The 13,737-nt window shown below is 41.9% G+C and overlaps 1 non-coding gene across 1 annotated transcript; it reads right to left on the reverse strand.

Annotated features, from left to right (window-relative positions):
- Nucleotides 1-9,526: 9,526 nt before the first annotated feature.
- LOC147027903 (U5 spliceosomal RNA) lies at nucleotides 9,527-9,640 on the reverse strand. Its single transcript, XR_015057874.1, has one exon. It is a non-coding gene; the product is annotated as a U5 spliceosomal RNA (small nuclear RNA).
- Between the last annotated feature and the right edge of the window lie 4,097 nt (nucleotides 9,641-13,737).

Consider the following 13,737-nt stretch of genomic DNA (forward strand, 5'->3'; position numbering starts at 1 on the left):
AAAATAAGAAGAGATGAGATAGAAGAAAGGGAGAGAAAGAGAGAAATTAGGATGGAGAAATAGAGAAGAAGAGAAGCTAACAGCTAAAAAAAGAAAAGGCAAATTGAGAGAGGAAAGGATAAAAATCAAAGCCCAGACACATGCAGAAAGTATATTATTCTTACCTGGATATATATATATATATATATATATATATATATATATATATATATATATATATATATATATATATATATATATATATATATATCATCAAAAAAATAAGTTGTGCAACATAATCTGTATGATAAATATCACCTTCCAAAAAAGTATCCTTAGAAGTAACTATTTAGGCATTGGGAGAAATCTGGGGAGGGGAGGCAAGGGTCGAACACACACACACACACACACACACACACACACACACACACACACACACACACACACACACACACACACACACACACACACACACACACACACACACACACAATGCAAACAGCAAACATTCAATATGCAATAACCTGTTACAATATCAAAATAATTGCTGTACACATAAATATGGAAGAATTTCTATTTAAACTTCTTAACTTTACAATATATTTACAAATGACTTTGTATTCCAAGTACAGTATTTCTTTCCTTTCCTTTACAAATCTGCATTTTCCAGTGTCTTCATTCATGCATATGGATTTTGCGTCATGAGAAAAAAAAAGAAAAGTTATGTGTCATTGGCAAATGTACTTTGAAACACTTGCCTGCAATGATTTTTCACACATTTTACAGGTGGAAATGAAACTTACAGTACCCATGCTGAACATTGCATCATCTCCTGACAATTAATGAAAAGATAAATTATTTTCAATTATTTGCAATACATTAAGTCGGTATTAGATCAAAATATTAGATGCACAGGTGTCCATGTATTTAAACATTCCAGTGTTCATATAGATTTCAATGTCTTGTACAATTTTAAATCCTATCCCAACAATGTACTTGTATGTAATGCATCATGACAGCAGAAATTAATGATCTGTTTGTTTTCCTTCGTTTTGCGACAGAGCCATGTGCTTGAATGAACATTAGATTCTATAAAGGTCTGCAATATATGTTATTACATGCAAATATCATGAAACCATTAAATCAGATTAATGATCTTCATTAAACAAGAACTGTAATACCCATACATTTGCATGTAGATCAAATATAGATAAATGTAGGCTGTAGTTCAAATAATGCAGATCACAGAGTATGAAGGAACTTATCCTAGCAACCATTGTGAGATATGAATCACTCCTTCCAAGCATTTACACTGGATATATTAGTACATGTATATGAAGCTCAAAGGGGTTAAAGGGATTCTGGAAGAGTGAAATCCATGTTTATGGATTTATGGGCTGTATTATACAAAAACATGATGATGGTCATAACAGAAATATATATGCAGTAAGCTTTGACTTTAAAAAGGTGCAAATGCATTAGAATGCATTTCAATGTATCCTGCCCCAGGCAAGAAATTAAGAACACCAGAAACAAAAAAAAATTATTATTACTCGTGTTCACAAGCCATTCTGGTGGTAATAATTTCGGGTTGTTGGCTAGCACAAGCTCGCTCTGCCTGCCTGCTAAAATGGCCGCCGAGGGCGTCCATTGGATACTTCACTGTTTCGCACGAGTGGGCTATCTTGCTCCGCTTTACGATCTTTGATTCTTACGGCCTGAAATCCAAGATGGCCACCACTGTAGCAAAACGCGCTAAATTTGACACTAAAATTAATTTAATGTGGTTTAAATATTTTTTTCAGCGTGAACTGCTTGGAACCACTCTCAACAAGACCCGAACCATTTTGTTTTGCTATCACCGCAAAATCTTCTGGGAAATAATAGGATAATGCATAGAGGATTTTCCGGAAAAGGCTTGGATGTGGTGGAGCTAAATTAATTAAACGTTAGATCATGCCATAATCACTGTGAATGAGTTTGGTTTGGAACTTGTATATAGAGGTGACTATAATAACAATAACTTTCACCTGACTACTAATCTTTTTATTTTGCACAATTTGAGACAGAGGTTGCCTTTTTATTTCAACATGGCAGCCGGAAAATTGACGTTCGAATCCAGTCATCGGCAGCAGTTTGTTCGCTTTATGTTAAGGTTCCACTTGTCCATTTTATGGTGTACTAACATATTATTTTCTTCTTTTGCAGGCTGCACGTACCCATAGCAACCATAACCCATGATAACATAGCTTAGAGACCTTGGATTAACCTAAATGGCAGAGTCTTCATCTAACAAGAAGTCAAAAACGATGGATTTTGAACAATGCTTTATTTGCCAGTTGAGCAGCAAGCAAACAGATTATAGCGAACGAAGTGAGCTTAATACTTAACGCGTGCACGTGAGAGAATAAGAAACAACAACACAATAGTCCTGGCTATTTGGAATCCGTGTCGTTAGCTTTGACTTTTTGCTTCCGGTTGTTGTTAAACGCTGTGCGGTGTATAAACACGATTGGGTTTTCTTTCTATCTTGTGAATATTGCTTAACGCGTGCACATTAGAGAATAGGAAACAAAAACAACACAATACCCTGGCAATTGTGACTCTGTGTCGTTGGCAATAACCATTTTGCTTCCGTTTTTTTTTTGCTTCTGTTTTTTTTTGTTTCTGGTTTTTGTCATGGGGAATGATGCATGCTGGGAGATCATGACCGGAAGTGTTTATTTATTTATTTATTCAATTATTTTTTTCCCAAAGTTAATTTTATACTTCCGAAAGTGATTTTTTTCATGACAGGAAGTGTTTATTTAGTATTTAACATTACCGGGAGTGATTTTGAAACTCTTTCCGGAACTTTTAATTGCTTTTATTCTTGACCAGAAGTGATCGTTTATTTATTCAATTATTTTTTCCCAAAGTTAATTTTAATAAAGATATCTACCGCATCATCAAAAAATATTTTTTAATCGTGATTTACATTATTTGATCGCTGATCCCGAATCCAGGCCGAAGTAACCGGAAATTGCGTCAAAATCATCAGCTGTGCGGCGCTTACATGTACCACGGTATCGTTGGCAAGTATACAGTTGTGAACAAGTTTTATGTAAAGTCAGAAGCGAATGTAAGAAGAATTCTAAGTTCGCTTCTCGGCTTTGCCTATTCCACATTACAAACTATGTGCTTCGTCCTTCTTTGCCTTCAGTAGAGAAAGTAATTACAACAACTGATGTTCGATGTTCATATGGGGAAACAGAATTCTCTGCATTAAAGAATCGCGTAAAATGTTTGTCTGCCCATGAACTGTTACAGAATTGTGTTTCATACCACAAGACATGTTATAAGGATCTCACAAATAAAACATGCATTGAACGAGCCAAGACCAGATATGAGAAAGGACAAGCGACAGGCAGCGTCAGTGATGTAAAACAGAAGACAATAGGACAACCGCCAAAATCTGATGCTGCATCTCCAAGTGGTTCCACATCACAGCGATCTACCAGGCTTTCGACAAGTCAGGCTTTCGACAAAGAGATGTGTGTCATTTGTCAGGAAGACAAAGCAGACAAATTGTACGACGTCTCAACTGAAAACATAGGAGCTCAGCTCAAAGCCATTGGTCAACAAACAGACAGAAAACTTTTGAAAGTCAGACTGAGCAATGTTGTAGGCTCACCTGATCTTCTTACAGCAGTTGCTGAGGACATGAAGTATCACCTTCTGTGCTTAGGCCATGCAAAACGAGACGTAGAAAAAGCTAACAGACCTCCAAAACAGCATGTTTATTTTGCACAGTTAGTGTCTGACCTGGAGATGCTCGACATGGTGGAAACTGAAATGAATGACACATCTAACAGTTCAGCTTTGAATATGAATGTCATTGAACAATCATATGTTGGTTTGCTAGAAGCCAATGGGTTCCCTTTACCTGACAATCCGCGATACAAACCATACTTAAAGCAACTGATTTTGGACAACATCGCTGATGTGCACTTCACCAGGCCTCCAGACAAAACCAAACCTGAGCAAGTACTTTCTACAAAAGCCAAGGAAACCCTGTTAGCTGGTGCGTTGGCCACCGATACAAAAGACCTAAGAGAAGATGTGAAAGTCCTTCTGAAAGCAGCTAAAATACTGAGAAGAGACATTGCAAGCGCAACTCCGTGGAAATTCGAAGGAACATTTGATAATTATTAACCACCTGCTTTGCTTCAACTCTTCTGCAAGCATGCTATCCAGGTTTACATCAGGTTACAACAATCAGCAGGGCTGAATCTATGAAGGTGAAGGAAGGTGTAGCTGTCGCAAGAATAATATCCCATGTACGGAAGTTTGTGGATGCTGGGTTTTCAGCTGCTACAACAAAACTGTCCAACCAGGGATAAATAAAGACTGTGAAGATTGAGGTGTTACTTTCTATGACATTCACAAAATAATAATTCACTTGATATCCATTGTTAAAACTACTAAATGAAAGCCAAGCATTTAATCAGTATGACTTTTTGCATCTTCCTGTTTAAAATAATTAAGAGATTGAACACTGTATTGAACAGTAATTAATGTATTTAATTATATTTAGATCTGTTTGTTGGTTTGTTAATTATGTATTCTTTGTGAAAAATACATGTCTTTAAATAGGTAGATACTTGGTTTGTAATAACAAAATCCTGTTGGCTTGGTAATGCATGCAAAGGGAGAAGGTATAGCTTACAATGTGGGTGTGTGGTGGCCATTTTGGAATTTGGCATGTAGATCAAACATATAACATAAATTTGATGATTCCATTAGATTCCTGGTCTCAGAAAACATATATATATATTAGACACTTCATTTGTAAATGTATCACATGTATTCGCGAAGATATCGCATTATTAGTGTTCGGCAGCCATTTTGGACGCCATCTTGGATTTCATACCCTAAGAATGTTCAGAAAAAATGCCACCCTAATTTTTTTAAGCTTATGATACCTTCTTACAAAATCAAGTGAGTTTTTGCTTTTAACAAAAAAATACACGAAATTGCAAATACAGTATGCCTAAACTAAGAGTCCGTCGGACGCAATGACAACTTACCGGCCCAAACGGCCTCACTAATTCTCAAAACGCACCATGTTGGGTCAATGGGAGAAAGCACAGAAACCGAGTTGGTACATTTAACAGGGGTTTATTTATCAACAATAATCGGAGAGGGGAGCACACAAAGAGCAGAGTTATGCGAATAAAGAAATGTAATGAACACATTACAATGAACACAGGGCACTTAGACAGTTTCTACCAAAGATTGTAAAGCGGAGCAAGATAGCCCACTCATGCGAAACAGTGAAGTATCCAATGGACGCCCTCGGCGGCCATTTTAGCAGGCAGGCAGAGCGAGCTTGCGCTAGCCAACAACCCGAAATTATTACCACCAGAATGGCTTGTGAACACGAGTCATAATAATTTTTATTTTGTTTCTGGTGTTCTTAATTTCTTGCCTGGGGCAGGGTACATTAAGATGCATTCTTATGAATTTGCACTTTTTTAAAGTCAAAGCTTACTGCATATATATTTCAGTTATGACCATCATCATGTTTTTGTATAGCACAGCCCATAAATCCATAAACATGGATTTCAATCTACCAGAATCCCTTTAACCCCTTTGAGCTTCATATACATGTACTAATATATCCAGTGTAAATGCTTGGAAGGAGTGATTCATGTCTCATAATGCTTGATAGGATAAGTTCTTTCATACTCTGTGATCTGCATTATTTGAACTACAGCCTACATTTATCTATATTTGATCTACATGCAAATGTATGGGTACTATAGTTCTTGTTTAATGAAGATCATTAATCTGATTTAATGGTTTCATAATATTTGCATGTAATAACATATATTGCAGACCTTTATAGAATCTAATGTTCATTCAAGCACATGGCTCTGTCGCAAAACGAAGGAAAACAAACAGATGATTAATTTCTGCTGTCATGATGCATAACATACAAGTATATTGTTGGGATAGGATTTAAAATTGTACAAGACATTGAAATCTATATGAACACTGGAATGTTTAAATACATGGACACCAGTGCATCTAATACCGATATTTTGATCTAATACCAACTTAATGTAGTGCAAATAATTGAAAATAATTTATCTTTTCATTAATTGTCAGGAGATGATGCAATGTTCAGCATGGGTACTGTAAGTTTCATTTCCACCTGTAAAATATGTGAAAAATCATTGCAGGCAAGCGTTTAAAAGTACATTTGCCAATGACACATAACTTTTCCTTTTTTTATAGTGAAGTAAATCCATATGCATGAATGAAGATACTGGAAAATGCAGACTTGTAAAGGAAAAGAAAGAAATACTGTACTTGGAATACAATGGCATTTGTAAATATATTGCAAAGTTATAAAGTTTAAATATAAATTCTTCCATATTTATGTGTACAGCAATTATTTTGATATTGTAACAGGTTATTGCATATTGAATGTTTGCTGTTTGCATTGTGTGTGTGTGTGTGTGTGTCCCTCTGTGATTGTACGTGTGTGTGTCCGTGTGTGTGTCCCTCTGTGATTGTGTGTGTCCCTCTGTGAGTGTGAGTGTGTGTTTCGACTAAGGTGAGAACTTCATTTTTTTGTTTTTTTACTACACTGGGGAAATTTAATGTTCCTCATGGGACAACATGTCAATTCACTTTCTGGGGTGGATCAACTCCAAGCTGATATTGTCTATGGATCCAGAAACATGTCCGTGGATTGATTCCTTTCCATAGGGGTGGGCTGATGATCCTGATAAAAAATGGCTTATAAAGCCATGTCGGCTGACTGATGCTGCTGTTTCTGTGTTTTTCACAGGCTGCAACTGAGCTGATTTACCCATTTAATTTTGATGTAGTTAATTCTGGGAACATTTTTAATGCCACACTTATGTCAATACCTGTTTGTTTGCTTGGGCAATCACATTTCCTTCACACCTTCTGCTGTATTAATTCTGCTGGAGCTTTCTCCATCTCATGCGGTCTTTTCTTCCATCAGTTTTTCTCCTTTCTCCCACTTTTCATTGGAGGCATAGATAGTGTTGTAGAGAAATTTGGTTCTTCCCTCATTTTGAAACTCTTGGATGGCCAGAATGTGAGGAGACATGTAGATCACGTGAGAATGTCAACCTGTGATGTAACCTGTGATTTATCTGGTCCATCTGAACCATCCGTCGAGGCCAACACATGGGAAAGGCCTACAAATATCATTCCAGAGGGCAACACTCCAGAAGGCTCTTGCAGAGAACCTTTTCAGGGTGCTCCTGCTGTCGAGGAATGTGAACCACCACCTCCTGTAGCACCATTGGAAGAGTGGGTACTCCATCTCTCTTCCCGTCTCAGAAGACCTCTTAATCGTCTGGACTTGTGAAAAGTATGCATACGAGTTAACTTGGATTTAACTCTCATCAATAATTTGGTGATACTGTTACTTACAATGTTTGGTATTACTGTTGTTGAAGGCAAACTGCTATGTTATGGAAAGTGGTCAAGCCATAATCTTGTGATTTTGATGATGTTTGTGGAATTGCTACACGAGGGCGTGCCCTAAGTTATGAGTTTATTTGTATGAATGGTAAGTTTGCAAGTTTAAGCTTAAAAGGGGAGGAGTGTAGCATACACCCCCTAACGTCATCGGTGGTTCAGACCGGGGGCGTGGGAGAGGTGACGTCACAGGAGGTGCGGCAATGGCGGTGATCCTAAAGGCCACGAGTGTGAGCTGTGATTAAACTAATTGCCAGGAAGGTCGAGCCTCTGAGTGATATATTACAGGAGGAGGGTGTTAAAAACTCCCAAGAGCACAGTAAGCTCCATCATTAGGAAAAGGAGGAGGAGGAGGAGGAGGAGGAGGAGGAGGAGATTGGGACCATACTCTGTGCAGAGCGTTGGTACTGCTTAAGCAGTCTCCTTGGCTATTGGGCACAATCCTAGACGGGTTGCCACTCCGACACAGTATACCAGCATGCTGGCACTCATTTTGCCGACCTCGGACAGGCCGAGTAAACCCCACCTGGTATTAATTCAACAGGTGAGTGGGATTGGAACTCAGGACCCTCGGATCCAAAGCCCACCAACCTAACCATTAAGCCAATACCAGGCATACTAGGAAAAGGAAAGAATATGGAACTACCCAGACTCTTCCTAGAGCTGACCATCCAATCAAACTGAGCAACCAGACAAGAAGGGCCTTGATCTGGAAGGTGACCAAGAACCCATTGAACACTCTAACAAAACTACAGAGTTCCTTGGCTGAGATGGGAGAACCTGACGGAATGACAACAGTGTGTCTTTGACCCTTGCCTCCCCTCCCCGGATTTCTCCCCATGCTTAAATAGTTACTTCGAAGGATACTTTCTTGGAAGGTAATATTTATCATACAGATTGTGTTGCATGACTTCTTTTGTTGATGATATATATATATATATATATATATATATATATATATATATATATATATATATATATATATATATATATATATATATATATATATATATATATCTCTAGGTAAGAATAATATACTTTCTGCATGTGTCTGGGCTTTGATTTTTATCCTTTCCTCTCTCAATTTGCCTTTTCTTTTTTATCTGTTAGCTTCTCTTCTTCTCTATTTCTCTGTCCTAATTTATTTCTTTCTCTCCCTTTCTTCTATCTCATCTCTTCTTATTTTGTGTAATGTCACTTGTGATAAAAAGAAACTGTCTTGTACATGGCTAATGTATCATCGCCTTACTCTCTTTCCCGCCCCTCTCCTGCCTCCTACTCCACGGTCAATACAGCAGTCGAACTACAACAAAGAAAGCAGCTTGCTTGCTAAAATGGCCGCCGTACTGCTCCGTTGCGTACTTCACTGAATTGAACGCGATTGCGCACGAGTGAGCTATCTTGCTGTGCTTTACGATCTTTGGTTTCAACTTAACAGACTGGCGCCACAAACACATACAGCTAAAGAAATGGTGGTCACGGCCTTTATTTGCACCTGTCTGCCTCGTGCGGTCTGCGGGACTCAAACCCACCGTCAACAACGCAACACCAAGCACCGAGAACGATGCCAGGGACGCCAGCCAGCACGGGAATGGACCAGACGAGACGCCAGCAGGCAAGACAAGGATTCCTCTCTTTCTCGTTCTTTCTTTCTTGACGGCTCGCCACCTTGTCTTATCCTTCCCCTCCCCCGCGGGTCGAGGGAAATGCTCTGAGATACTCGCCTCCGGATTGGACGAGGGGTTGTCGGGCGACTCGTGGCCGCCATTGATTGGACGAGCTCACAGTGGGCGGAGGCAACCTCACCCCTGTACGTGCCACGCTGCATGTGGGCGATAGATGGTGATGGTGCGATAACGAAGGATGAGGACTTAAAAATATAAAAAAACCTGATTATAAAAGTAACTCATAGCGCACACACGAAATTCCCATTAGACAGAAGGAATTGCAGGGGCTGCTGTCTGAATGCAAATGGCTTCCAGATTCATAACACTATCAACATCTATTAGTAAAGAAGTTATTCTGTTCTTGATTCACCATCACCCCATATAAATATAGGGCATCAAAAAATATTCAGACTCATGAATGTTCCTCTCCACGGAAATCTTTAGTAAAAGGCGAAAGATTTATACGAATTGAAGAGAAACCAGAGAATAACTTGCATGACATAGTCTCATTCTTTTATGTGCAGCTGACAGTCTGACATTGATGGCGTTTACAGAGTTATCTCAAATTAATGTTTTTACATTATTCCCTCACTTAGGATATTGCACGTTATGACAATTCATCAGTAATTTCTGAATTCAAGTTAATTTTATCTTCATTTCACGACTATTTCTTGAAAATGAACATGTTCTTGGGATTTCTCCTCCCTGTTCAAATGAAGCAGCCAATCACAGTGCAAATTGTAATGACGTCATTTTGAGGTGCTCTGGCTCAATTTGAAGAAAATTCCGAATGTAAGTAATCTTACTAAACCGAGCACGATGCTAATATAATTCCATGATTTTAATGAATACATTTTGAGAGGTATTTGTTACACTTCAGCGCTAACTAAAGAAAGTTTCGCTCATTGCGATACATTTCTATTCCCCTGTTGTTTCCATTTTATTTATTTTTGGTAAATAAGTTGATTAATTGAACATTATCAAATCTCACGTGTTTGTAACTTTCGAAAAACTTGACAAGGAAAATATCCATCCTTAAGCATGTGGTGAGTGAATGAGGTTTGGTTTTACATCACTGTTTGAAATAAAAACATGATGTCATCCCCGCATATCTTGTATTTACATTATGGATGCAAAATTTCATATCGACAGTACTAGCCAGCTCCGAGATACAGCTCGGAAATTTCTGAAACTGCAAGTGTAGAAAGAAAGTTTGTATATTTTTTTCGAAATGGTAGTTTAGTACTCCAAGAGGGTGTAAGAACCTTTGTGGAGCCAGTAAAATTAGGGGGCAATAATTGTGGAAGCAAACCCCACAACAGCTATCATCCTCCCCTATCCTATCTTATCGGGGGAGGATTAACAATCGATTTACATGGAATAACAATTAGTGTGTATGTAATCATATAATAACCATTCATTTCACATCGTGACGTGACGGGCAGAGGGCTGCCGTGGCAGTTTCATTGAGCTCAGGAGTACAATCCTGGACAGGTCGCCACTCTGATGCAGGTACTCGAATGACCAGTAAGCTGGAACTAATTTTGCCGACCTCGGAAGGATGACAGGGAGACTCAACCCCACCTGATATTAATTCAACAGAAAGTGGGATTTGAACTCAGGATCCGACAATCCCAAGACCACCACAATGACCATCAAGCCAACACCAGGCATACTGTGCATGATGAGAATACCTTATCTGGAATTCCAATGCCAGATAAGCTGAAAACCGAACATATGATTGTTGTTGATGCGATTTATTTATGTTACATAATGGGGCACTGATGAGGAGAAAACCTCTGACAGATAAATGCTCAATAATTACATGTCCATTTAATTTTGAGCTAATCATATTGTTGCGGATTCGCGCCCGCCGGCGTGCTGACGGCCACGTAACTCGAATCGCGGCACGTCGCCCACCGGACGGACAATCCAGTCGTGACCCTCTCGGACTAACGCCGGGAACCAGTCACGGGTGGACCTTTCGGTCTCACCGCGATCGTGCCAATCGGCCCCCGCGTGGGATAGGGTTGCTCGCCAAATTCGACCTACCTAAGTACCCACAATGAGGGTAGACCGGGCGATCGCACCTCGCCGCAGGTCGACTTCGGACACGGGCCACTTAAGCGACCCGTTCCGTACTATCGGGATAACCGAGCGGTGTTATTCGTCGGCCTCGACGGTTCGATCAATTATCGGGCGTCTTAGCCCACGACCAACCCTTTACGTGAAGCAAGATGGGGATTCAATGAAAGAAATGACGAAGCGAAGCGGGAAAACAGTTCAACAATAAGCACATTTATTTCACGATGAACGGAAAGCACACATATACAATTCCACCAAAAGCACATGTAAAAGAAGAAGACAAAAAGCAAATGCAACAATGCAGATCTATCCGACTACCGGACACACGGCAACACTTATACAATTTTACTTCACAGACGGCGCCGACAACACATTCCCAAAGCAAAAGAAAAGAGAACCACCCTCCAGGATGAGGGGGTAGGCGGGCCTGGGGCCGAGACCGTGTCGGGCCTACCCGTCTGATGATGAGACGCGGAGCGGCGGTGGTGCCTCAACTCCGCGGGCCTCGCGGACAGTGTCTGGTAGGGGGTGGGAAGGGGGCCCCCTTTTGTCGCACTATCTCAGCGCGGGGGGAAACAGGAGGGGGTTGCTGATGCTCGGGGAAAGGAGGATTTCACAAAATCTCGGTTCCCGCGACGAGCGTCTCCACCACGACCTCGGTCGCGCCGCCGGCCTCTCCCTCCGCAGTTCCCCGAATCCGACGCGAGCACCCCCTCAACCACCTTCGCCGCCGCCGCCTCTCCACAGCTTCGTCCGATCGCCCTCTCCGTCTCCTCTCTTGACTCGTCCCAACTCTTCACTGGGTCCGCGAACTCCAAACTGCGAACTCCAACTGCGAACTGCCAACTGCGAACTGCCAACTGCCAACTCCCAACTGCGAACTGCCCTCTGCGAACTGCCCTCTTCTGACGAACGCAGTCGTTTTTATAAGCCCCGTGGCTTCGCTCTTTTACCCTTGACCCTCTGCCTCCGACCCTTCACCTCTCTTGCTGGCTCCCCATTGGCCCGAGGAAAAGTGGGCGTGAATGCTTTTTGATCCATGAATTTGCATATAGCGACCGCCCTCCAACACCCTGGAGGCGGGGCCAAATCGCCCCTCGCTCACCGATTGGACGGAACAAAAGTGGGCGTGAGTCGTTTTTGATCCGTTTTTCTGCGGAAAGTCCGTGATGTTTTTGAACACGCTGCTCGGTGCGCGCCCCGCACGAGTCCAGCATCGGTGCCCACGAGTGGCGCGAGATGACGGTGATGCGATGGTGGCGAGTTGTGACGGTAAAGGTCGTGGCGGTTGTGGTGAAGCGGCGTTGTGGTTGGTGGTTGTTGTGATGGCCGCGTTGTGGTTGGTGGTTGTTGTGTGATGGCTGTTGAGACGTGGTTGGTGGTGGTAATAATGGCGGCTGGTCCAAAATAAAGATAGTAAAAGAAAAACGGCTATCCTGAAGAGTCGCAGCCCTCATGAATGACATTTATTCCCTCTAGACAACGGGTTTGGGCCTAACGACACATATACTTACCGAGATATCTCACCTAAGGGACCTGAATGGTGGTTTGCGAATTTGGTCAACCACAACACTACCCCCTCCCCTTTTTACAGACTCGTCCCGAGTCGTCAAATTTTCGTGTGCCATCATGTGTAGTTTTCCCCGAGTACATTTTACCTACGGATCCCTGAGTGCGACATTCATGGTATTCGTGTCCCCAATATAAATAACCTGAGGGCTGAGTAACTACCTAAACAAACTCACTCACACGGACGACTTAAATAACATTGCCGGCGCGAAGACATACATGCCGGGGGCGCACTCATATTTACAGTACATCTTAACCTTACTTACAAATTTTACACTAAACCATGGCCCAGGATCAATGAGCTCTGCAAAAAGAAAGCAGTTAGCGGGGAGCCAGGCTGCTCACATGCAGTCTCTGGCTCAAATAATGCAGGTGACAGGGAACGTGGCTGGCTGCTCACACGCAGTCCAAGGCCTTCCCTTTTGAACTGAATGCAGTGAACCACAACGGTGCATGGGCTGCACAAACGTAGTCTCCGTGCCAGCTCAAGTGGCACACGCAATGAACACAACGAATGGATGGATGAACACAAACACGGTGCACGGGCCGCCACTGCAGGCCCGTGTTGTAGCTGCCAACGGGGCAGTTCTCGCAGCTTGCAAACTGTTGCCTTGCGGATCCTGGCGCACATGGAAATGAACAGGGGGGGGGGGCAAAGCAAAAATTGAACAGGGCTGGTGAACAGGGGCAGTGGGCATGGCATGGCAAAGGCAGCAGGCAAACACAGCCCGCAGAAGAAGGCCGTTGCAGGCAAACACAGCCGGCAGATGAACTGGCCGGCACAGGCCTTGAAGTACCACAGCTGCAGACGATCCGGCCGGCACAGGCCTTGCAGCAACACAACAGCTGCCGATGAAGTGGGCCGGCACAGGCCTTGAAGAAAAACAGCCAGCCGGCAGATGAAGTTGGCCAGCCTTTGCCGTTCAGTGGA

This window comes from Eptatretus burgeri, chromosome 4 (assembly GCF_056783735.1).
Source record: "Eptatretus burgeri isolate ZD-2024b chromosome 4, Ebu_testis_v1, whole genome shotgun sequence".
Taxonomy (NCBI): domain Eukaryota; kingdom Metazoa; phylum Chordata; class Myxini; order Myxiniformes; family Myxinidae; genus Eptatretus; species Eptatretus burgeri.